At 48.6% G+C, this 25176-nt stretch overlaps 1 protein-coding gene across 1 annotated transcript in view; it reads left to right on the forward strand.

The window, feature by feature from the left end:
* LOC146189763 (receptor-type guanylate cyclase Gyc76C-like) overlaps nucleotides 1-25176 on the forward strand; it is a 266102-nt gene that overhangs the window by 72337 nt on the left and 168589 nt on the right. The gene's annotated exons all lie outside the window — the stretch shown is intronic.

Below are 25176 nucleotides of genomic sequence, written 5' to 3' on the forward strand. Positions count from 1 at the left end.
CTTTCCCTCTGCCTTTTCTTTCTTCTCTATATTCTCTTCTATCTGCACCAGGCAGCGGAGGTGGCTCAGCTACAGAGCCAGTAGCAGGCCCGTGCCTTTTCTTTTCCTTCTTCCTACAGCCACAACAACAACAACAACATCGCACAGCACACGGACGCCACTTCGTTTCGCCTCCATCGAAACGCAGCCGCCGTGGTCGGGTTCGAACCCGGGTTTTCCGGCACAGTAGTCGGGCGTCTTACAACTGCACCACCCCGGCGGGGTGTCAAAAGGGGCCGATGAATGGTTACGGGGATGTTGTTACATGTATCGCCAGACCAAGTGAGATGTCTAAGGAGGGAGGATGCTTGAGCCAGCGAAGCGAAACGCCTCGCGCGCCTGTGGCCAACGTTTCGACAGGGGACACGTCTCTGTCGGGGCGTCCGCACGGAAACAAGTCATCTTGTCGACGACAGGTGATGAGGCTTCGCGTTCCTTTCTGCGGCGCGATTTCACGACGACCCGTAGCTACATGTCACGACGTCATGTTACGTAGGACAGTTTGGCTTTTGCTCTGTCGCGTTCATTCTCGCATTAAAGCCGGAAGGGCGCGAAATTCAAGCTTTTTATTTATTTGTTTTATTTATTTTTTTTTGTGCGAAAGATATTCTTGCTTCGCGAATTTCTCTGAGGTTTCCTTGGACAAATAAATAACTTCGATCCCCATTAACTACGGTATTGATCTTGTTTTGGTGTTGATATCTGTCGTCGTCTGAGAACACCCCGAGGCCGCCCTCCGTGCGAGGAAAGGCGATGCTTCTTGAGAGTAAGCGAGCGAACAGGTTTTCGGAACCACGGGGAGGAATTAAAAGCAGTCAGAAAAATAATTAAACTTTGTCGAGTCCTCCGTTCGCGCGAGCGGCGCGTCGACGAGAAGTCCATTGTTTTCCCTCAACCTGACTTCATCGAGGCCTGTTGTGTTGGAAACCGGACCCGTGCTTTTCGTGTCCGAGCCTTTGCTGGGGTGGTGTATGCTGAGAGTGAGGGATGCAGGAAGAAAGAGAGGGCTGTAGAGAGCGTGGACTTCCTTGGGTTGATTCTGCGTCGTATCCACTTACGCCCGGCTGTCAACAATAACAGGCCGGTGTGGAGTGAAGCCCTGAGCCTCGGCTCCGTTGGCGTCGCAGGGCCCTCACTCTCAATACGCGCTGCGGTCTTCGCCGCATGCGTCAACCGTGACGTGCTTGTTTAGGACGACTTCTTTGCTGTTTTCTATTGTGCACCAAGCGCACGTGACTTGGGCGCAGCATGACACCGAACTCTGTGCATCGCGCACGCACGCGGGGCCCTTGTTGTGTTGTCGTTTCGACTGTAGTTTCGCTTCGGCCTTTTCAGGCAGTTACCGTTTGCAGCTCTTAGTGAAAGCACGAGGTTTTGGACATTAATAATAATAATAATAATAATAATAATAATAATAATAATAATAATAATAATAATAATAATAATAATAATAATAATAATAATAATAATTGGTTTACAGGAAGGGAAAGGCGCAGTAACTGTCACATTTGCTCTGTGGACACCCGAACCGCGCCGTAAGGGAAGGGAGGAAGGTGGGCGTAAAAGTAGAAAGAGAGAAAGAGGAGCCGTAGTGGTGGGCTACGGAGTAATTTCGACCACCTGGGGATCTTTAACGTGCGCTGACATCGCACAGCACACGGACGCCTCTTCGTTTCGCCTCCATCGAAACGCAGCCGCCGAGGTCAGGCTCGAACCCGAGAACTCCGGCACAGTGGTCGGGCGTCTTGCCACTGCACCACTCCGGCGGGGCTTTTGGACATACCTGGCGTCCATATTTGTCTCGTCCCCATGCGTAGCACTCTTTGGTTGATTTTTTCCTGAAATACACGCCTTTCACGTACCATCCGAGAATTGAGGTTTGTTTTGAAGTGTGCAGTCTCAGGGTGCTCGTGTATCACATGAGGTAGCGTTCTTTTTTTTTTATGTATATCATGAAATCTTGTATGTATTTACATATTCGCTGAGAAGAGTTGTTATATATGCCGTGGACACGGTCCATTCCAGCGCTATCGAAGTACGCGGTGAGGGGGAGTGGCGGAATATAAGGGTTAAATATGAATTGGTTTTACGTATTACTAAACACAACTGAAAAGGAGGCAATTAAGTTTCAGCTCTGGTCTAAAACGACAATCGTCGGCGGCATTGGGGTGCTCATTATGAAACCGGGCGGCAGACAAAGCGAACTGAGCCAAACGAGCCGTGATTACTGCGTCCCCCCTTATTTTCTCCGAAAGCACTCGGCTTTTCCCGTCAGTGAATAACAATGTTAGGCATACTGAGATAGTTCGTTGTTTTTTGTTTTCGTTCTCTCTCTCTCTCTCTCTCTCTTTTCTCACTGGAAAGCTTATGCAAAGATGCGCAGTCCATGCATATCCGACCGGCTGTGTTTGCTTCTTCTACCGGATAACAGTTCAGCATTCCGATGGGAAACGCACGGTTCAGAACAAGCGGAGGTTGCACTGCAGCGCTTTGAGAATGTCCGTTTCGAAAGGCTTCATGAAATGTTGCAACTGTTAACTTTTCGGGCCCAGATGTTTGTTGATAATAAGCCGGCGGTTGTGAATACGGAGGGTGGAAACGTAAGGGGGCGCTCGTCCTTTTTTTTTTTCTAGTATCCCCACCTATCCGCACATTTTTTTTCCGATCTGCTTAAGGCGCCTTTAATGAAAATCTGGGGATGTTATTATAGCTACAAAACTTCGAGATGATGAGCAACGTGTAATTAGTAGACTATAAGCTCCAGAGAGGAATCGGCTGCTATTCTTGCATACACGACATCTCGCCAACTTGGCTAAAAACACCGGAGGTATCGATTTCGGAAGCATGGATATTTCCATATCGCCTATTGGTTGGTTGGTTGGTTGGACAACTTTTATTTCCACCGGAAAAGGGCGTCCTCTTCCCCGCCGGTGAAGACGGCGGAGTCGTGCTCCCGCTGATTAAAGGCTGGCAAGTTTAAATGAATGCAATAAAACGCTGCGCTAATAAGACACGGACGAAGGACATCCTGACTTTCCTTCGTCCGTGTCTTATTAGCGCAGCTTTTTATTGCATTGAACTATGAACCAACTAGCCCGACAAATTTTACTGAAGCATATTTAAATCAAACCGGTACTATATGAAGAAGCTGCGAACTTGAAACTAAAATTTTGCATTGTTGCGCTGTTTTTCAAAGTAAGGAGCTAAGAACTGAAAGAAAAAGAAATTCGCTTGAGCAGATACGAGTGCGCTTCAAGGCACTTGACTTTATGAATTTTGTACCCTTTTTTTGCGTGTTTTGTGTGTTTTGTACTTCAAAAGCTCACCTTTTGTGTGTGTGTGTGTGTGTGTGTGTGTGTGTGTGTTTGGTTTGGTTTGGTTTGTGGGGTTTAACGTCCCAAAGCAACTCGGGCTATGAGAGACGCCGTAGTGGAGGACTCCGGAAATTTCGACCACCTGGGGTTCTTTAACGGGCACTGACATCACACAGCACACGGGCGCCTTGCTTTTCGCCTCCATCGAAAAGCTGCCGCCGAGGTCGGGATTCGATCCCGCGTCCTTGGGAACAGTAGTCGAGCGCCGTAACCACTGCGCCACCCCGGCGAGGTGTGTGTGTGTGTGTGTGTGTGTGTGTGTGTGTGTGTGTGTGTGTGTGTGTGTGTGTGTGTGTGTGTGTGTGTGTGTGTGTGTGTGTGTGTGTGTGTGTGTGTGTGTGTGTGTGTGTGTGTGTGTGTGTGTGTGTGTGTGTGTGTGTGTGTGTGTGTGTGAGAGAGAGAGAGAGAGAGAGAGAGAGAGAGAGAGAGAGAGAGAGAGAGAGAGAGAGAGAGAGAGAATTCTGCGAGCTACAGTGCCGGGTGCGGTATAACCTTCGGCAACGCCCTCGTGGCCCTGCCAGACGTGCTTCCACAAAATGAGGGACAAAATAAACTACTCACTTACTATCGAAAGAAGCGCTACACTATATGTGGAGGAATATTTTTGTTATACTAAGCTCCCCAGTATTAAACCCGGTGCAGGAATACTGCCCGTGAGCATTGGCTTCAACCACTGCAGGGTCCATCATTACGTGATAAGTGCAAGGATCGCGCGGCCTTTGTGAAAATGTTTTCTTTGTCAGATTAGTGTGCGATCTCCGGAGAGTAACGGCTGGCCATCAGTTGGGGTTACCATAAAGGCTTCCGCCTCGGTCAGCTAAGCCGAGCACATGGCCACCTCGATCGCTAAGGATGAGGAGAAAGCGGGCACTATTACCATTGCCATGACTGATGAGATGATTATTGACGAAGATATTAAGCGTCGTGAAGAAGAGACATAATAGCGTATAAAGTTCCCTTTAGCTTTACTTAACGTTGATAAGCGACTCCAACTTCTCGTGACCACAGAAACTGGCCGCCAGTCGTGCCCGGATTTCGATTTGAAGTTTTAGCAGGTACTCACTTCGAAACTATAGCTCCAGTTTGGCGCGGTTTGAGCTGCACATTAGAGTTAACCGATTTGACGAAAAGAGATTGGAGGGTTTAGTGAACAACGGGAATTCTCCCTTTTGTGTGCTGGGTCACGATTCGGAGCGTTATTATAGCTTTGAACAACCATTCGTACGACATCTTGATTAGCTGGCACCCCATACTTACAGCCCCGCAAGATTCACGACTTTTGCAGAAGTGCCCGCAACCAGAGCGGTATTTTAAGAGCCGCGGGTGGTGGTGGCTATGACTTTTGTTTTGGTTTTCATGCCTAGTCAGTTCAGCTTTTAAAGCGTGCAGTGGTCCACTTTGGCGCGCGAAGGTGCACGTTGTTTTCTTCCCTACACCCCACATCTTTTTTCTTTAGTCTATTCCCTCTCCGCGCTGCCCCAGTTTAGAAAAAAAAAAAAAAGTCTGCAGAACTGCGTAAAAAAAAAAAAAATGGCAGTGGCTTAGCTCAGCTATGGCAGGATATACGTAGCGAGAGGTACAGGTTTAACTTGGTTACACCTCGTCGTTTAGCTTTTGTCCCCCCCCCCCCCCCCCCCCTGTTACGTCTAATTGTGGCGAGATTAAAGACGAGGCATTTTGTTATGCAGCAAAGTGAGAAGCATTTCTTATTTACAGCTCTTCTTCTTATTCCTCCTCGCGCATGCGCATAGCTGCATGGTAAAGCAAAGGAGGGGTTGGAGAGGCGGCGAGGCGCCAGCTGCGAGCTGTGACGTCACTGGGCTCCTCGCGCATGCGCAGAACTGCACCTGTAGGAGTATATACGCGAAGCAGCGAAACTGTGGCCAGTGTAGCTGTCGCTACAAAATGACAAACTATTCTTGAGCGCTGTCGTAACGTCCGAATTTTCTGTGTAGTTCTGTAGGTTTTCTGTAGCCTGTTGTTGTGTAGTACTTTTCTGATGTAAGTATATATGTATAAAGATAATGTTGCTAGTACTACAGATATTTCTTTCACAACGCTTTCATAGCCAAAACAATACAGAAATTCTGACCCACTTCTGGATGCACGGACGCCTCAACTGCTCAGTGCGTAAAGAAGAGAAGGGATGAAGAAGGGCGTAAAATGTTCGCTGTATGGTTTAGTTTATGGGGTTTAACTTCCCAAAGTGACTGAGGCTATGAAAAACACCGTAGTGGAGGACTGCGGAGTATTTTCGACCACCTAGTGTTCTTTAACGTGCGCTAACATCGCACACCTCACGGATGCCTCTTTGTTTCGTCTCCATCGAAACGCAGCCGCAGGCGGTGAGTTCGAACCCTCGGGTACTCCGGAGCAGTAGTCTGATATCGTAACCAGTGCACCACTGCGGCTAAGAAATAGAAAAAGAAGTGTCGTAGTAGAGGAAGAATACTTATAGAACTTTTACTCAAAGGAAATATTCAGCGTGAGCGAGGTCCTCGGTTCAAGACCCTATTATAGCTGTCGTCTCGCGCTGAGCATTCTGGCACGGTTACTGTTGCCTATCCAGCTGTGAGCAGGACAGCTCCCTCTTCAGTGGAGGGCTGCGGAATCGGCAGCAATTTTGATAAGCTGGGAGTCTTTAACGTCCACTGACATAGCACACAGCACAGGCGCCTCTGCCTTCCTTCTTCTTAGGGATTAATATTTAAAAAAAGAAAGAAAAATGTAGGAAAAGATTTCATGCCGGCCGCTGCATCTAATCTCAAGTCCAGATTTCTGAGGCATATTTTCGTTTTGGGATATTGTAAGATACGTTTATGAACGTATTAATAGGAATGGTCTGAGATTCCTGTACGTAAAAAAGTTGTGCTTCTGAAGTTTGTCCCGCGTTCGCGACGACCAGTGGATAATATTCCTGAAAATTAATAGCAAGAGGCTGCAAGCCTGCCGAGGGGTAATGACCTGCCGATATGTTGAATGTTATGGTGCAGTTATACAGTTTGTGAATAAATTACATTTAGAGACTCCTCTAGAAAGTTTGTACATAATTTCTGGCTCGGTCTGAAGAGCCTAAGCTTATGCGAGGGAGTTAGTTTTACGAAAGCGAAAAATTGTACTCGTGCACATTGTGCTGATACCTCCGGCGTCTGGCGAGTTTGGTACAAGCGAGGACCACCTGTCATAGGTGAAAGGTTGCAAAATGAAAAAAAGGGAAATCTCTGCTTCCCTCGAGTAGGGGAGAGACGAAAGACTCGGATGTTTGGTTTGGTTTGGCTTGTGGGGTTTAGCATTCCAAAGCAACTCAGGCTATGAGAGACGCCGTAGCGGAGGACTCCGGAAATTTCGACCACCTGGGGTTCTTTAACGTGCACTGACATCGCACAGCACACGGGCGCCTAGCTTTTCGCCTCCATCGAAAAGCGGCCGCCGAGGCCGGGATTCGATCCCGCATCCTTGGGAACAGTAGTCGAGCGCCCCGGCGAAATGCTGAAATGCACGGTTGAAGCGAATACCCATTACTGCATGAGCCGCATTCGAAAGAACGCATGATTTCGCATTTTCTCCGCATTAGTCAAGTTGGTCGTCTCTGGGGCCGTAGATCGCCAGACACAAGGTAGTACCAGTCCACCAAGGTCAGCATACGTATGTTGTCGGCAAGCTTCTCAAACACGTAAAAAAGAAAAAAAAAGAACAAAAAAAGAACAAAAAAAAAACTGCGGTAGTATGTAGGGTAGCAGTAGTAGTAAAAAAAAAAAAAAAAAAAAAAAAAAAAACTTTATTTCAGAGCAGAAATCAACTGCTCGAAACGATGTTCGCCTGCCGCGGAATATAAGGATCGCGCGTCGGTTTGCATTAATTCCTCCTGAGGTCGAAATTGATCCGGCTCTCGTCCCTACGGCTTTCCGGCCATTGCAGCACGCGTTGAGCTCCCGAGTGTTAAGTCCCACATACCGCATACTGAATTTGTTCTGATGCACTGTGCGCGTGCTGATTTGTCCACGCGTGTAAAGTATTCCTCCTCACTCTCCCCTCTATTTTGCCGCGTTACGCGAACGCGAGAACAAATGCTGAGAAAGGCATTTTTATTTTTATGTGTGTGCATTTCGCTTTCTCGGAGCCTGCAAAAGAGCCGGCTTCATGGCGATCCGGGGATAGCTGTTTCGTTTTCCTCTTTTCTTTCTTTATTTCCTTTTCTTACCGAGCAGAAACCGGATCCGGGCGGAATGCACATCTTTCCGCATGTCGACGCGGCGCGTGCGTGCCTTTCTTTGGCCGGCGAGATATTTCGCCTCTGCGGCAAGAAAAAGAAAACGATCGGCAGGCCAGCGGTGGATATATGTAATGCTCGACTTGCGAAAGAGCGGATTTTTGTTGACTCTGGTACCAAGTTCTAGGGATATGCTGACTATTGGCATCTTGAGACCAGCGAGAACGGGACTACAAAGAAAGAAAGAATAATACGAAATACATTTATTTTTTTATTTTATTTATTTACTTATTTAAACATACTGCTAGCCTCGTATTTGAGGCCGTTGCAGGAAAGGGGCACAATATACATTGAAACAAACAAAGTTCAAATAGGCGCGGACATAGGTACACAAAATCAAGCAAAGCGATACATATGCACCATGTTACCATTATTCAAGCGCTAAACAAGAAAGAAAGAAAGAAGGAAAGAAAGAAAGAAAGAAAGAAAGAAAGAAAGAAAGAAAGAAAGAAAGAAAGAAAGAAAGAAAGAAAGAAAGAAAGAAAGAAAGAAAGAAAGAAAGAAAGAAAGAAAGAAAGAATGAAAGAGATAGGATGGAAAGAATGTAAGGAGGATAGAAAGAATGTTTAATTCAGGGCTGGCTTGCGCAAGTTTCATTTCACTCCCATTACAGTCGTCAAAAAAAAAAATATTTTCTGTCTATACCATCCCTTACGGCGCGGTCAGGTGTTGACAGAGCAACTGTGACAGATACTGCTACTTTCCCTTCCTGTGATTGGTTGGTTCACAGGAAGGGAAAGGCGCGGTAACTGTCGAACGTTTTCTGTGGACACCTCAACCGCGCCGTTAAGGAAGGGAGGAAGGTGGGAGTGAAAGTGGAAAGAGAGAGAAAGAGGAACCGTAGTGGAGGGCTACGGAGTAATTTCGACCACCTGGGGATATTTAACGTGCGCTGACATCGCACAGCACACGGACGCCACTTCGTTTCGCCTCCGTCAAAACGCAATCGCCGAGGTCGGGTTTGAACCCGGGAGGAGGAGGAGGAGGAGGAGGAGGAGGAGGAGGAGGAGGAGGAGGAGGAGGAGGAGGAGGAGGAGGAGGAGGAGGAGGAAAAACTTTATTTAGTCCTATATTATTTGGCGGTTTTTGGACGTCTTCAGAGATGTCTGCTTGTTGTATCCACAAGAGTCTTCTCCGTCGACTTCGTCCACTCTTTTACAATGGTCGGTTGCCCTCAGTCCAGGGCTCCGCTGGCTGCTGCCGCCCGTTGGGCTCGCTGTACCAGACCTTGCTGGTCTTCGCAGCGGTCGCTGGACAGCAGAGTCTCCCATTGCTCCGCACTCGGGTTTCGAATTTTGGGGACCACATCTATGTTTTGACATGCCCATGTGATGTGATATAGTGTTGGTTTTTCATAGCACCACGGACATCTGTCAGCGTATATGGTAGGGTGCATTTTGTTTAGTATGTGTAGGTTTCTGTATGAACCCGTCTGTAATTGTCTCCATATGACAGCTTCCTCTCTGGTGAGAGAACTGTGCGGTGGGGGATATCGCATTCTTCTTCCTCTATAGTTTTCTAGTATGGCCGAGTATGCCTTGGGTGCTGGCAAAAGTTCCGCGGACACGTCGGATGCTCGGAAAGTAGTGTATGCTCGAGCTATCCTGTCAGCCTCTTGGTTCCCTGCCACCCCCATGTGCCCCGGTACCCATATAATTTTGTGTCTGGTCTTGTTTTCTTCGTGGTTTTTAAATCTGTCGCTCGCTTCGAGGAGTATACGAAGCGCATGACGACCAATCCTACCATTCATGAAATTTCGACAGGCTGTTTGAGAATCCGTGAGAATCGTTAGCGACCGCCCAGCTCTATAGCCCTCCGCCACCGCTAGAGAAATGGCTACTTCCTCGGCCTCTGCTGCTGTGCAGTGTCGGATAGAGGCGCTGGTCACTTCGCGTAGAGACGAATTGACCACCGTGGCCACTGCAATTTTGTTCTGTCCTCCTCTCGAGGACGCGTCTGCATACACAGTCGTGTATTCAGGAGCGTATGTTTTTTGAATAAAATTGGCCCTTGCTTCTCTTCTACCTTGGTGGAGGTTAGGGTCCATGTTTCTCGGGATTGGAGCTACCTTGAGGGACTTGCGAAGTTCGTCGGGGATCGTTACCGTCCTCGCTATTTCTCGCATGTGCTCACAGTATCCGAGTCTCTGTAAGAGCGCTCTTCCAGTCGTTGTCTGCAGCAGCCTGAGTTTTTGCGACTCAAGCTGCGCCTCGCGTAGTTCTTCGAATGTGTTTTGCAATCCAAGCGCCATGAGCTTTTCTGTAGACGTGTTGCGCGGTAATCGGAGCGCCGTCTTATACGCTTTGCGTAGCAGGGCATCAGCTTGTTGTATTTCACTCTTGTTGAGGCACTGGTAGGGCAGGCTGTACATAATTCGGCTCACTACCAGGTTTCTAACTAGTTTTAGTGTGTCCTCTTCGCGCATGCCATGCCGCCTGTTGGTGATGCGGGTGATCATGCGTGTCACTTGTAGCGTTGTTGCTTTGAGCATGGTAAAAGTGTGACTACTGCGTTGGTTCGATTGAACCCACATACCTAATATTCTTATTTTTGTCTTTTCAGGGATGGGCATTCCTTCCAGGTAGATGTTGAGTTTCAGGTTCTCACTGGTTGGGACGGTCCGGTTTTGTTTGCCTCTCCACACTCGAAGCAGTTCCGATTTCTCAGTCGAGCATGCGAGTCCTCTTTCTCCGAGATATTTCTGTACACAGGAGGCCGCTTCCTGTAGTTTTTCTTCCTTCTCCCCGAGGGATTGAACCCGGGAACTCCGGCACAGTAGTCGGGCGTCTTACCCCTGCGCCACCCCAGCGGGGCACCCTTCCTGTGAACTAATTATTATTATTCTCAGTCTTAGCGCGGAAGTAACAAACGCAAACGTCTCGCGTGCACTGTTGAAGTGTGCAAGGTCGACCACGTGGAGCTTGTGTGTTTACTGATTCGTTTATAGGAAGGGAAAGGCGCGGTAACTGTCTCACTTGTTTTCTGTGGACACCTCAACCGCGCCGTTAAGTAAGGGAGGAAGGTGGGAATGAAAGTGGAAAGAGAGAGAAAGAGGAACCGTAGTGGAGGGCTACGGAGTAATCTCGACCACCTGGGGATCTTTAACGTGCGCTGACATCGCACAGCACACGACGCCTCTTCGTTTCGCCTCCATCGAAACGCTGCCGCCGAGGTCGGGTTCGAACCCGGGTACTCCGGCACAGTAGTCGGGCGTCTTACCCCTGCGCCACCCGAGCGGGGCACCCTTCCTGTGAACTAATTATTATTATTCTCAGTCTTAGCGCGGAGATAACAAACGCAAACGTCTCGCGTGCACTGTTGAAGTGTGCAAGGTCGACCACGTGGAGCTTGTGTGTTTACTGATTCGTTTATAGGAAGGGAAAGGCGCGGTAACTGTCTCACTTGTTTTCTGTGGACACCTCAACCGCGCCGTTAAGTAAGGGAGGAAGGTGGGAATGAAAGTGGAAAGAGAGAGAAAGAGGAACCGTAGTGGAGGGCTACGGAGTAATCTCGACCACCTGGGGATCTTTAACGTGCGCTGACATCGCACAGCACACGACGCCTCTTCGTTTCGCCTCCATCGAAACGCTGCCGCCGAGGTCGTGTTCGAACCCGGGTACTCGGGCACAGTAGTCGGGCGTCTTACCACTGCGCCACCCCGGCGGGGCTTGTGTGTTTATTCTTTGTCTCGTTGTCTCGCTGTCCTTAATGTAGCCCCGCAGCTTCTACTGGAATCGGCGGGCAGTTTTACCTTCGAGGCTTTCTTCTGTCCGGCCGTAGTATTTTATCTCACTTCCCTACGAAGGTAGCGCCACTCCAGCTTGCAACGCAAGCGCGAATAAGCGAACGAGCAAGCGGTTAAACAAAGGAATGAACAAACGTAAGCAAACCTATCGACCAAACGCCGCATGCGAGCTCAGGCGTGTAGCTCTGCTGTTAAGCAAAATCGAGTACCTCTTTCTGGTAGACTTCGCCTGGCATTGTCACCGCAAGGCCACTTATTGCATGTCGCCTGTTTCAGAAGCAAAATAAGAAAAAAGAACGGAATTTATGTACCCCATTCTTGAAAGACATGAAAGGGGTGCAGCATATCTCATTTTAACGTGGCACAGCACTATGCCGCACACCGTCGCCTCCTGGGCACATAAACACATGCGTAAAAATGTCGTTAAATGGGTCGAAGAAAGGCTTGGTCTCGACTGTTTGGATGTGTGTACCCGTCATTACTCTACTGTGGTGACGAATTTGCGTTCCATTGTGACGTCGCTGTGACCTTCCACTCTAAGAACGCTGTCCATTGTCAGCGGGCGTTGTTGATGGTCGCTCTACTCAAAAAGGCAGTATATCACACTCGAAGGACTACCTGTCGGTCTCGTCCCATCTGCGCCTCATGTTTTCAAGACACTACGAATCGAGATAGAGTGTTCCGGGTCCTTTCTCGTTGTTTTGAGAATTTACAAAAAATATTCGCACCCGTTAACCTTCCACGCCTGCGTAGCTTTACGCCCGGGTGGGTCTACCGGCGTCTAACTAGCGTCACAAGCTTAATTCGAGTGGAATCCACTTCTTAAACAGTCTCGCGTTATTTCGGCCATTATACAGTTCGGTCCCCGTTATTCCTTCCAGTGACCCCTTACTACTTATCGAACGTTGAAATTTTATGCTCCGCGTGATATTCCGCGTCATCAGGCATGCTTGCTACATAGACTTCCTTTAAACGTGGCTTTCACGCGGAAGTACTTGCATTTAATTGGACAGGTGGACTCGCCGGAATGTTCAACTTGTGGCATCCCAGAGACTGTGGACCATATATTATTGGTGTGCCCAATGTATGCGGGTGAAAGCAGTGTGCTAGCCGCTTCCTTGAAGCGTTTGGACAAGAGGCCTTTGTCGGAGGAACTGCTGCTGGGCGCTTGGCAAGACAAAGGGAAGGGTGCCCAGGCAGTGCGTGCTCTTTGCCGTTTCTTTTTTTTTTTTTTTTTTTGGCGCCAGCGGGCTTGATTCGAGGTTGTGAGGCAAGCTACTGTGCTTGTATATGTATTTTATATGCCTTCTCCCACATCGTCACCCATCATGATCTTCTTTCTTCTCCTCTTCCCCTTCCCCAGTGCAGAGTAGCCTCGTGTGCTGGCCCCGCCGGGGTGGTGCAGTGGTAAGACGCCCGACTACTGTGCCGGAGTTCCCGGGATCGAATCCCGGCCTCGGCGGCTGCGTTTCGATGGAGGCGAAACGAAGTGGCGTCCGTGTGCTGTGCGATGTCAGCGCACGTTAAAGATCCCCAGGTGGTCGAAATTACTCCGTAGCCCTCCACTACGGCTCCTCTTTCTCTCTTTCCACTTTCATTCCCACCTTCCTCCCTTCCCTTACGGCGCGGTTCGGGTGTCCACAGAGCAAGTGTGACAGTTACTGCGCCTTTCCCTTCCTGTGAACCAATTTAGCCTCGTGTGCTGTGCGGTGTCAGCGCACGTTAAAGATTCCCAGGTGGTCGAAATTACGCCGTAGCCCTCCACTACGGCTCCTCTTTCTCTCCTTTCACTTTCACTTTCACTCCCATCTTCCTCCCTTCCCTTACGGCGCGTTTGCGGTGTCCACAGAAAAACAAGTGAGACAGTTACCTCGCCTTTCCCTTCCTATAAATAAATCAGCAGGCCAGATTTGAATTATTCCGGCCAACCTCTCTGCTTTTCCTTTCAATAAATCCATCTATCTATCTACCCTTACTACTTTCCAGTGACTCCAGATTTCTCTTCACATAAATCTGAGTAGAGAAATGCGTATTTATTTTTGTTATTTTAACTTCCGTAGAAGGTGAGCCCACATCAGCATCGATAGGGCTGTCGACCTTGGGCTAGATGCCGTACGCCGCAGACGCAAAGGCTCCGCTGCTAGTCTCCCGTTCTTTCGCGGTGGCTGTCGCCGTGGGAATGATTTGCAGTGCGCTACTTGCGTTTACCACCGCCAAACGACCGACCGTACGACGCCGACGACGCTTCGCTCTCTACGCGCGGCGCCCACGGTTCTTCGCCAACCTCTTGCGCACGCGCGCTCGCGTAAGAGAGTGCGCGGGCTATTTTAAGCCCTTGGCGAGACAGAATGGTTTGGCGCGCGCGCGGCAAAGGCAGCGGCAGTGTTGCGCTTTTTCAGTCGCGGGGATTTAGTGAGGAGGAAAGCGATGGGCTCGTTGTTGCTTTGCGCGGAGGGGACTGCGCGCGTTGCGCGCGTGTGTAAGCGCGCACCCTGCTGTGCCGTTGTGCGCGCTGGAGGGCGGTAGCGGTAGCAGCTCTGTTGGGAGATGTCTGTCGCGCGCTGACCACCTGGCGAAGACGCGATACCGCCGAGTGTGTGTGTGTGTGTGTGTGTGTGTGTGTGTGTGTGTGTGTGTGTGTGTGTGTGTGTGTGTGTGTGTGTGTGTGTGTGTGTGTGTGTGTGTGTGTGTGTGTGTGTGTGTGTGTGTGTGTGTGTGTGTGTGTGTGTGTGTGTGTGTGTGTGTGTGTTCGTTTCTGCCTGGAGATTTCTATCGTCGTTTTCGTCGATCTCTCTCCTTGTTCTCGACGGTTGAGTCGCAGTGTTGCGCCGAGTAGCGTGTGGGGAATATCAAACGGAGCTTAATATTCGCAACTCGTGCGTGTCTCTTGCCTTCTTTTTTGTTGTGTGTGCGAACATACAAGGAGAGGTTGGTGCCTGGCGGTGATGCCAAGGGCTACAGAGGCGAAGAATCTCCGCATAACAGCGCCACGTAGATTCAACACAGCACAGCCAATGTAGTTCTGATATATGTACCCTGGGAACTAAGATTAGATAATGGGAGATTATGAATAAAGGCAAGGACCACAATCGGCGAAAAGACAAGTAGTCGGCTGCAGTCAGACCCTTCCGGCAGCCAATTTGTTATAAGACAAACGCAATACTTGTTGCAACAACTCGAAGAACCTCTTCAACCCCTAAAGAGCGGTATGAACGAAAGAGCCAGCGGAAACAAACACACGAAAAAGAGTGCAAAACAAACGTGTCGCTTACTGCGCGCGGTCAGAGTGAGAAATCGAAATAAGGCAAACTGGTCCTTGTGTTCGCCTTCGTTACACTAACGTCGTAGCGTTTTCGCAGAATTTTTTAACTCGAGGTTTTTGAATGTCATTTAGAGCCGTTTCATTGATACTGTTTCATGCTTGGTGGGCGCTGGATGGAACGAGGTTTTCGAAACGCGAGTTTTCAGGGGAATCGCTCTCCACAACGGCAGATGCGCGCAGTTTTTGCGCGCATGCTTGGGTTGATGTGTTGAAAATGCCGTGACAGCCGGTCGCTACACGTTCGCTAGCTAATAATCATAATCGATCTTCTCTGTTTCGTCAGTGTCGATTCAGAGTTGAAGCGAACAAAAACTTGCGTGCGTCGACCGTCTGTTGCGTCACGCGCGATCTTGGGAGTTTCAGTCACGATTTGTAGGAATAACATTTTGCGCGTACTTCGACGCTTGGCATGCATATATGTGTCTCTCGTGTTTTCAGCAGCGAACTTCGTGCGGTGGTGGAGTGAAGAGGGTTTTTTTGTCTTTTTTTTAACATATTGATGTTATTCCGCGAGTTCCTCACTGGCTCTTAAAAGTGCCCGATTTCCACGATTTACATGCAGCAGCGCCGCGTATGGTAATTCGGGACGTCTTTCGGGCGCAAAATTTTGCTCCATTGCAAGAAAACATCCCCGCGAGCTCTCCGATGTGTACCTAACTCGTTCTTTCGTGGTGACAGCTTTCATGGCTTAGACCTATACAGTCTATACAGACCTATACAGACCAATACAGTTTGTAGCCAGTGCATATTAGGCGACCGGGAAAGTTTCTTTTTTTTTTTTTTTTCAACCCTGGGGTTTGTGCGGCATAGTTCGATAGTCGGACGGGGACCACTCGCGCCGCCTATCTTGAATGTCTAAAACAACTTCGCTCGAACAGTCTACATGTTCGAGGCCTCTTTTGCTGCCGGTTACGTAAGCCGAGCACGTGTTACGCAGGTGTGCCGTTAAAAAAAAAAAACGACGAGGAAGGTGTCCGAGCAGAGCTCACTGCCTCTACCTCTACTTGCAAATGTGCAGATTACAGGTGCTCGGAGTGCGTTTATCGCACGCAGTTGCACACGGGCTTGCCGTAAAATGCGCGCGAACCGGAGCAACTGTGTATGCGACAGATAGGTTTGCTTGTTGAATTTGTGAGTCTGAAGCTAGATATTGTAGGATTTCAGCCCGGCTGAGTTTAGCTAAAATGCGCAGAAGCGCTCTGCTAAGACTCCCTATTAAATTTGTCACTGCTTTTATCATCACCATATCGACGTGGCTGCAACCATCGCTTTTGTCGTTGTCGTCACCACCGTAATTAGATTCGTCGTAATGACCGAGTTTTGAACATTGCAGGTTTGCTTGTTGAATTATTGAGTCTGAAGCTAGGCATTGTATGATTTCAGCCCGGCTGAGCTTAGCTAAAATGCGCAGAAGCGCTCTGCTAGGACTTCCTATTAAATTTGTCACTGCTTTTATCATCACCATATCGACGGGGCTGCAACCATCGATTTTGTCGTTGTCGTCACCACCGTAATTAGATTCGTCGTAATGACCGAGTTTTGAACATTGCAGGTTTGCTTGTTGAATTATTGAGTCTGAAGCTAGGCATTGTATGATTTCAGCCCGGCTCTAAAATGCGCAGAAGCGCTCTACTAAGACTCCCTATTAAATTTGTCACTGCTTTTATCATCACCATATCGACGGGGTGCAACCATCGATTTTGTCGTTGTCGTCACCACCGTAATTAGATTCGTCGTAATGACCGAGTTTTGAACATTGCAGGTTTGCTTGTTGAATTATTGAGTCTGAAGCTAGGCATTGTATGATTTCAGCCCGGCTGAGCTTAGCTAAAATGCGCAGAAGCGCTCTGCTAAGACTCCCTATTAAATTTGTCACTTCTTTTATCATCACCATATCGACGTGGCTGCAACCATCGCTTTTGTCGTTGTCGTCACCACCGTAATTAGATTCGTCGTAATGACCGAGTTTTGAACATTGCAGGTTTGCTTGTTGAATTATTGAGTCTGAAGCTAGGCATTGTATGATTTCAGCCCGGCTGAGCTTAGCTAAAATGCGCAGAAGCGCTCTGCTAAGACTCCCTATTAAATTTGTCACTGCTTTTATCATCACCATATCGACGTGGCTGCAACCATCGCTTTTGTCGTTGTCGTCACCACCGTAATCAGATTCGTCGTAATGACAGAGTTTTGAACATTGCAGGTTTGCTTGTTGAATTATTGAGTCTGAAGCTAGGCATTGTATGATTTCAGCCCGGCTGAGCTTAGCTAAAATGCGCAGAAGCGCTCTGCTAGGACTTCCTATTAAATTTGTCACTGCTTTTATCATCACCATATCGACGGGGCTGCAACCATCGATTTTGTCGTTGTCGTCACCACCGTAATTAGATTCGTCGTAATGACCGAGTTTTGAACATTGCAGGTTTGCTTGTTGAATTATTGAGTCTGAAGCTAGGCATTGTATGATTTCAGCCCGGCTGAGCTTAGCTAAAATGCGCAGAAGCGCTCTGCTAAGACTCCCTATTAAATTTGATACTGCTTTTATCATCACCATATCGACGGGGCTGCAACCATCGATTTTGTCGTTGTCGTCACCACCGTAATTAGATTCGTCGTAATGACCGAGTTTTGAACATTGCAGGTTTGCTTGTTGAATTATTGAGTCTGAAGCTAGGCATTGTATGATTTCAGCCCGGCTGAGCTTAGCTAAAATGCGCAGAAGCGCTCTGCTAAGACTCCCTATTAAATTTGTCACTTCTTTTATCATCACCATATCGACGTGGCTGCAACCATCGCTTTTGTCGTTGTCGTCACCACCGTAATTAGATTCGTCGTAATGACCGAGTTTTGAACATTGCAGGTTTGCTTGTTGAATTATTGAGTCTGAAGCTAGGCATTGTATGATTTCAGCCCGGCTGAGCTTAGCTAAAATGCGCAGAAGCGCTCTGCTAAGACTCCCTATTAAATTTGTCACTGCTTTTATCATCACCATATCGACGTGGCTGCAACCATCGCTTTTGTCGTTGTCGTCACCACCGTAATCAGATTCGTCGTAATGACAGAGTTTTGAACATTGCAGGTTTGCTTGTTGAATTATTGAGTCTGAAGCTAGGCATTGTATGATTTCAGCCCGGCTGAGCTTAGCTAAAATGCGCAGAAGCGCTCTGCTAAGACTCCCTATTAAATTTGTCACTGCTTTTATCATCACCATATCGACGTGGCGGCAACCATCGCTTTTGTCGTTGTCGTCACCACCGTAAATAGATTCGTCGTAATGACCGAGTTTTGAACATTGCAGGTTTGCTTGTTGAATTATTGAGTCTGAAGCTAGGCATTGTATGATTTCAGCCCGGCTGAGCTTAGCTAAAATGCGCAGAAGCGCTCTGCTAAGACTCCCTATTAAATTTTTCACTGCTTTTATCATCACCATATTGACGGGGCTGCAACCATCGATTTTGTCGTTGTCGTCACCAAAGTAATTAGATTCGTCGTCAATGGCCGAGTTTTGCCCATTGCAGGGCGCATCCCCCCTCCCCCCCTCCACAGCCTACTTCAATGACAGTCAGCACGATGTGTTTGATACTTGCTTTTACCTCATTTACAAATATGACGGGCCATAAAGTGCTCCTTTATTTACACTCTGCACCGAGCCCTCTAGTGCCCACCGGGGCGATATGCACATAATAGAACAATAAATAATTAAAATATGTAAGTAAATCAACCTAAGTCGACTCTCGCCAACATTTTGTTGAGCTCCGCCTTCTTGCGGTGTCCACTTGAAAGGCAACAATTTGTCAGAACTATAAATGCGGTAATGAAAATGGCAGACAACGCTCTATATCGGCGGTATGATGGAATATGTGATTGGGAGTTTGGAGTTTTCAATTAAACTACTCCAACATCTGGGGAACACGATATATCTTGAGGAGACGGGTACCAAGTTTCACATTGCGATATTTGGCTGACAAACTAGCAGTATGCGACGGATGTCTCTATCCTCGAATCCTAAAAAAAAAAGAAGAAAAAAAAAAGCAGAGCACTGCCCGCTTCGGCGTCGGCGTTATAGCGAAACAAGAATGATGTGGTCGTGGACGATTGAGATATTCGTACGGTGTAAGTTATTTTTTTTTCGTTTAATGAAGTGCTTCGTCGCAGTGAAAGCTTTAGACGTCCTGGGAAGAGCAAAGTCCATTAATAATTTCTTGCCTTCCAGCTGACACTTTCGCGTGGAAGTGCGGACGTCAGTGCTTGTACAGGTCGGAACAGCACTGAAAGGAGCGCTTGTTCAGCATGCAACCACCGCATACATTCACCAAGTGCGAACCATCCGTTATTCCCTCTATGCACACTTTTCACCGGGAAGCCTGATCTCTTTAATCTTTCCTTTTCTGCGTGCGATTTCGGCCTAGATGTAGGGGGAAAAAAAAATGGTTTTCGAGCGCGAACTCGCGGTGTTCCCTTTAATATTTATTGCGTCCGTACGTGCTGCGAATGGTGAATCTCGGGGGGTAAACGCCGCTTCGTTCTGCGTCGCCTTCAGCTCTCGTCTATACGTTCGGTGCGGCCGCGCTTAATTGGCTCTCAACCCTCCTGACAGTTGCGACAGCGGCACGCGCCTCCCGAGTGCGTGGCGTAACGGAGGTGCGGCCGCTAGTGGCATGCATGGTGTGCGCCTCGTCGTTCGGGTGCGCAAGCGCTGGTTTGTGTGTGTGCTGCTCCTCCGCATTGAAGCTTCTCGGAAACGCGTCTGTCTGCGTTGCCGGAGTATGTAGAGTATGTACTGAAGGACCGTCTCTTCATTCACTCACGCGTCGTACCCCAGCCTTCTTCTTTTGCCCCGAAACCACCGCAGCCACACGGTGTGCGTGTAGCCGTGGTTTCGAGAGTGGAGATAGGGTGATCCCATGCGTAGCTAAAATGGAGAAGCAGCAGCATGCCTTCGATTGCGTCAGGTCGAGTTGCGTTTAGTATAGACATGGCCTTGTGGGGAGTCCTCGACGCCTCTTGTGCGGTGCACATCTCGCTTGTGTCTCTGTTATAAGTGCGGTGAAGAATGGCACTGTCACGGCCGTTGGAACAAGTTTCATAGCCGCCGCCTATGGACTCATCGAGAGTCGTCGATCGAGTGTGTTGTTGCTAACCTCGATGTCGCGATGGGCTGCTTTTCGCGGGTAAAGGAGGCGTCTCTAAATAACCGTTTCTCGAAGCTTGCTATAGACAGCTGAAATTGTCTCCTTTACTTGAAAAAAACAAAACAAATGGAGCCGATCGAGTCCTGAATTTAATAAATCGGTGATGAGAAAAAGATGCGAACTTTCTCTCGGTATAGACACTCCAGCCGCGTCGTGGAAGAAAAGAATGGTGCAGTGAAACTGCTCATGCGTCCGCTAGCTTGTTCTCAATTGAGCTACCGTGGGGGATATGTGAAGGGAAAGCTTGAAAGCGGCTAATCCTTTATTTTCGAGACCCTGCGTATACTTGAAAGCCTGCCCTAATAACATTGCCGCCATCTGCTAGAACGAACTGTCCAGCGAGCAACAGTTGGTATAGGGTAGTAGGAAGGCGTTCGTGGTGCATTCCCTAAAACTTACCTGCTCGCGACTGTTACTTGGAGGGCTCATCTCGTTTTCGAGATGATGATTAGCAGGCTCCATATGAGTGAGCTCATATGATTTCATTGTTGCCCCCTCATGGCAAACTTTTGGCTAGCATAGATAACAGCAAATGTATAAATAACTATGGAGTGGTGTTATCGCCTAGCTCAAATGAGCTATCGTTTTCGATATTGTGGCTCTCTAGCCGTAACCTTTTCACGTGTTTCTGTAAACACACACAATTAAACATTTCCATGCACGGTAAATAATCTCAGGTGGTCAACATTTCCGGAGCCCTCCACTACGGCGTCGCTTTGGGATGTTAAACTCCATAAACCAAACCAAACAATTTAAAGTTTTTACAAGAGCGCCTTTGTGTCTCACACGAGACAGAGTGTGCTGAAGAGAGAGACACATCTGGGCTGGTGGGGAGCTCGTGTTGCCTTTTCTCACTTTAGGTATGGTAATCTAGATTCATGCTAGGCAAACATTTTTACACGTTTGAATCCGTATTCTCATGCATGCAACGCGCCTGAATTCATACCAGACACTTTCGTGACGCATTTTAACTCGTGTGTATGCCTCGTTGTATTCGTAACGATCCCGTTGTGACGCATGTACTACTTTATTATGCCGAACTTAGATATTCAAATGGGCCACGTTTGGGACGCAGCTTGTATTGTTTACGACATGCCTGTTCGAATGAGCCACGCATGAATTCATGAATATACCGGTAAAATGCGTTTGCTTTGAAATGCCGCTAGCTGCATAGTGAAGTCTCCTGCTGCAAGACAACAATTCGCTTTGCAAAAATAACTTGTTGGGTATAATATTACTATTCCATTTTGATTTTGCTCACGCGGTTATCTGCAGACACCGTGGCCCCTTACTGCTGACTTTAAGCTGACAACGAGTAGCTTAGCATCTTGTATGTCGGGCACCAGAGAGAAAAGTTACATTGCTCTGATACCGACTTAAGAAGCCATGATATCACGGCTTTCCCACACGTTCTTAGCGGACTGCAGTGTTAGTTATAAGGAATGGGAAAGGTGTAAAAAATGTGGTGGACAGCTCAACCATGACGTAAAAAATAAAATTGCTTTTGAGAACAGGAAACCGACAGGAACTATATCTTTTTAACTGATTTATTTGTAGGAAGGGAAAGGCGCAGTAACTGTCTCACTTGTTTTCTGTGGACACCGCAACTGCGTTGTAAGGGAAGGGAGGAAGGTGGGAGTGAAAGTGGAAAGAGAGAAAGAGGAGCCGTAGTGGAGGGCTACGGAGTAATTTTGACCACCTGGGGATCTTTAACGTGCGCTGACATCGCACAGCACACGACGCCTCTTCGTTTCGCCTCCATCGAAACGCAGCCACCGAGGTCGGGTTCGAACCCGGGAACTCCGGCACAGTAGTCGGGCGTCTTACCACTGCACCACCCCGGCGGGGCGGAACTATATCTCTTCTTTGCACAGCTCAGCCGCGCCGAGGGGAGAGAAGAGATTGACACAAGGGAGAGACCGCCATCTTGTAGTGAAGTGGTGAGGGCGTTAGCACGGACTTCTCCCCCCCCCCCTCCACCTCTCTATATTTTCACTAACGGTGAAGTCGAGTTTCGATGGAGGCGAAACGAAGTGGCGTCCGTGTGCTGTACGATGTCAGCGCACGTTAAACATCCCCAGGTGGTCGAAATTACTCCGTAGCCCTCCACTACGGCTCCTCTTTCTCTCTTTTCACTTTCACTCCCACCTTCCTCCCTTCCCTTACGGCGCGGTTGCGGTGTCCACAAAAAACAAGTGAGACAGTTACCGCGCCTTTCCCTTCCTATAAATAAATCAGAGAATGAGAAATTAGCCCTGCCTTGCTTGTGCTCATAACCTCTCCCTTTTCCTGTGTTAGCAAGAGGTGAGGCGGAGCGTAATGAATTTGTAAATTGTAGGGTTTAACCTACTGTGTGGACGTATTGGGTGTGAAGGGCGCCGTAGTCGAAGGCCCCGTTCCAGGGGCGTAGCCAGAAGGAGGAGTTGCTTCAGCCCCACCCCCCCCCCCACGAAATGTTTTTCGTACTGTCATACACCGCGTACCAAAATAACCACCGGCTCCGAAAATCAACCTGTACTTTGTCCACATTGCCTTTTTCACGCTCAAAAAGTCATTTCGGCGCGAATGAAAACGCGAAAGACTCGTTGAGTTTTCAGATGTCGTACATCAGATCACATAAATGAAAAAAGCCACACTATCATACAAGGTGGCAAAGCACGCAGCAAGGTACCGTGCATAGAGGAAGAAAAAAAAAATTAGAAGGGAGCGTGGGTGCCTAAGCGCAGTTTCCGCTGGCCAGCCTCATATGACGCCACCATCTCCCTGCTTTCTCCCATCATTGCTTCCTCCTTCCCCTGGCTCACAGCACATGGAGGAAGGAAAAAAACTCCCTCCTCAGCAGATTGCATGTCCGCAGTGCGGATTGAGCCAGTTACTGCGCCTTTCCCCCGTTCCATAAATGATCCCATAAATGATAAATGGCCGCGGTCTCGAAATAGTTCGCTTCGCGCGACTTTATTTGAGCCGTGCGTGTCGTCATCCGTGGGAAGTATAAAGAGCGCATCTTTTCGCAGGACAGGTGAGGAGACTGCCAGAAAATCGGTCTGTAGGAAAATAAAGTAGCGGTAGCTGTTTCACTTCCCGGTGGAGACGTCAGTCGCGAGTGTAGCTCGCTGAAAAGCCGACCGGTTGGGAAAGCCTGGCGCTTCAAGAACACGGGTGCAGACCACTCTCATTTATCTTCGCGAATACGCCCGAAGGCAATATGTGGAGTGAGGAGTTAAACGCGAAAAAAAGAAAAGAAAGACTGTCTGTTTGTCGATACATATTTGCCTGGGAAACTGATTATTTGGTTGATTGATTTATAGGAAGGGAAAGGCGCGGTAACTGTCTCACTTGTTTTCTGTGGACACCTCAACTGATTGATTTATAGGAAGGGAAAGGCGCAATAACTGTCTCACTTGTTTTCTGTGGACACCTGAACCGCGCCGTAAGGGAAGGAATGAAGGTGGGTGTGAAAGCGGAAAGAGAGAAACAGGAACCGTAGTGGAGGGTTACGGAGCAATTTCGACTACCTGGGGATATTTAACGTGCGCCGACATCGCACAGCACACGGACGCCTCTTCGTTTCGCCTCCATCGAAACGCAGCCGCCAAGGTCGGGTTCGAACCCGGGTACTCCGGCACAGTAGTCGGGCGTTTTACCACTGCACCACCCCGGCGGGGCAGGGAAACTGATTATGCCGCATTTCACAACTGCTTGCGACGCAACGGAAGTGACGACCGAGTTCGAAACGACGCGTCTTTATAAAACGCGCGTGTTTTGCTCGAACCCATGTGATCCATCGCTTCTCGTTCGCATATGCGCCTTCCACATTACTGCGAGCATGCAGATGCAAAATGCACTGCATCTGCAGCGATGCAAGATCAAGAATCGCGGCTGTCTTCTTCGGGCGGGCTATTTAAGGGTACAATCCGTTAAAAGAGGCAGCAGAAGCGGTACAGCTCGAAGTATACGGCGTTGGCGTGAACGGGCGCAAATTCCGAACTTTTTTTCGGCGCGAACTTAGAACCATAATGTAGGCAACGAAAGTTCTAAAGGATACGTAGAGGTGGAGAATAAAAATAAAGAAACAATCAAGAAATGGAAAAATGCGATCGTGAAGGAAAGTTCGCAACAAAGACTCGGGCGAGGGTTGATTGAAGAGCTCCCTATCGGAGCGGACGTTAGGGCGCGAATGCTGGCGGCATCGACCGGCGTGACAGGTGCTGAGGCAGCTCTATTGGGCCTGCTTTAATCGAGTGTGCTGGCGTGCAGCAATGAGAGAGATCCAATGCATGCGTGCAACGCGCGGTTGTGCGCGACGGAACGTGGGCGAGGCGATGACATTAACAATGATAGACGCGTGTAAATAAAGGCTTGAGGCGTATTGGGACCGCTGAGAGCTCACGCTCTCTTTCTGCGCCATGTTTCTCGCTAAAGTCGTGCACTGTAGTGGAGGCTGGAAAGCTTTGTATAGAGATGCACAGTTGACAGAACCATATACTTTATCGCTATAAAGATCGCCTCCACATGTTGTGGACTTCTGGGTTGTGGGAGCAGTCGGAAATAACCTACTCGTATAGAAGGGGGAGAGATTAGGTATACTGAAGTTCCTGCACGCACTACCCACATTCCAAGATAGTCGGGTCGTGAAAACCAGCTATATACGGAATCAGCTTCCTTCGAGCTTCGTAATATCTCAACACCGTCTGATAGGATATGTTCCGAGGGTCTGGAAGAGATATAAGCTCCCTACTTCGTGGCTACAGCCCGTATAACAAATAGGTGTGCCAGGTGAATACAACCAGGAGTTTAAAACAATTAGGGGGACACTTAAGTTTCATCGTTAAAGGTACGACGCGGTAGCGTTTCAAGCACACTGATGATATTTTCTCTTTTTTTTTTAATATTTAACGTTTTTTTCCCTTAAAGTTAAATTGGTTAAATTGGTTCACAGGAAGGGAAAGGCGCAGTAACTGTCACACTTGTTCTGTGGACACCCGAACCGCGCCGTAAGGGAAGGGAGGAAGGTGGGAATGAAAATGGAAAGAGAGAAAGAGGAGCCGTAGTGGAGGGCTACGGAGTAATTTCGACCACCTGGGGATCTTTAACGTGCGCTGACATCGCACAGCACACGGACGCCACTTCGTTTCGCCTCCATCGAAACGCAGCCGCCGCGGTCGGGTTCGAACCCGGGAACTCCGGCACAGTAGTCGGGCGTCTTACCACTGCACCACCCCGGCACGACGTTTACC

Source organism: Amblyomma maculatum, chromosome 5, assembly GCF_055883805.1.
Source record: "Amblyomma maculatum isolate TAMU_Amacu chromosome 5, ASM5588380v1, whole genome shotgun sequence".
NCBI lineage: Eukaryota > Metazoa > Arthropoda > Arachnida > Ixodida > Ixodidae > Amblyomma > Amblyomma maculatum.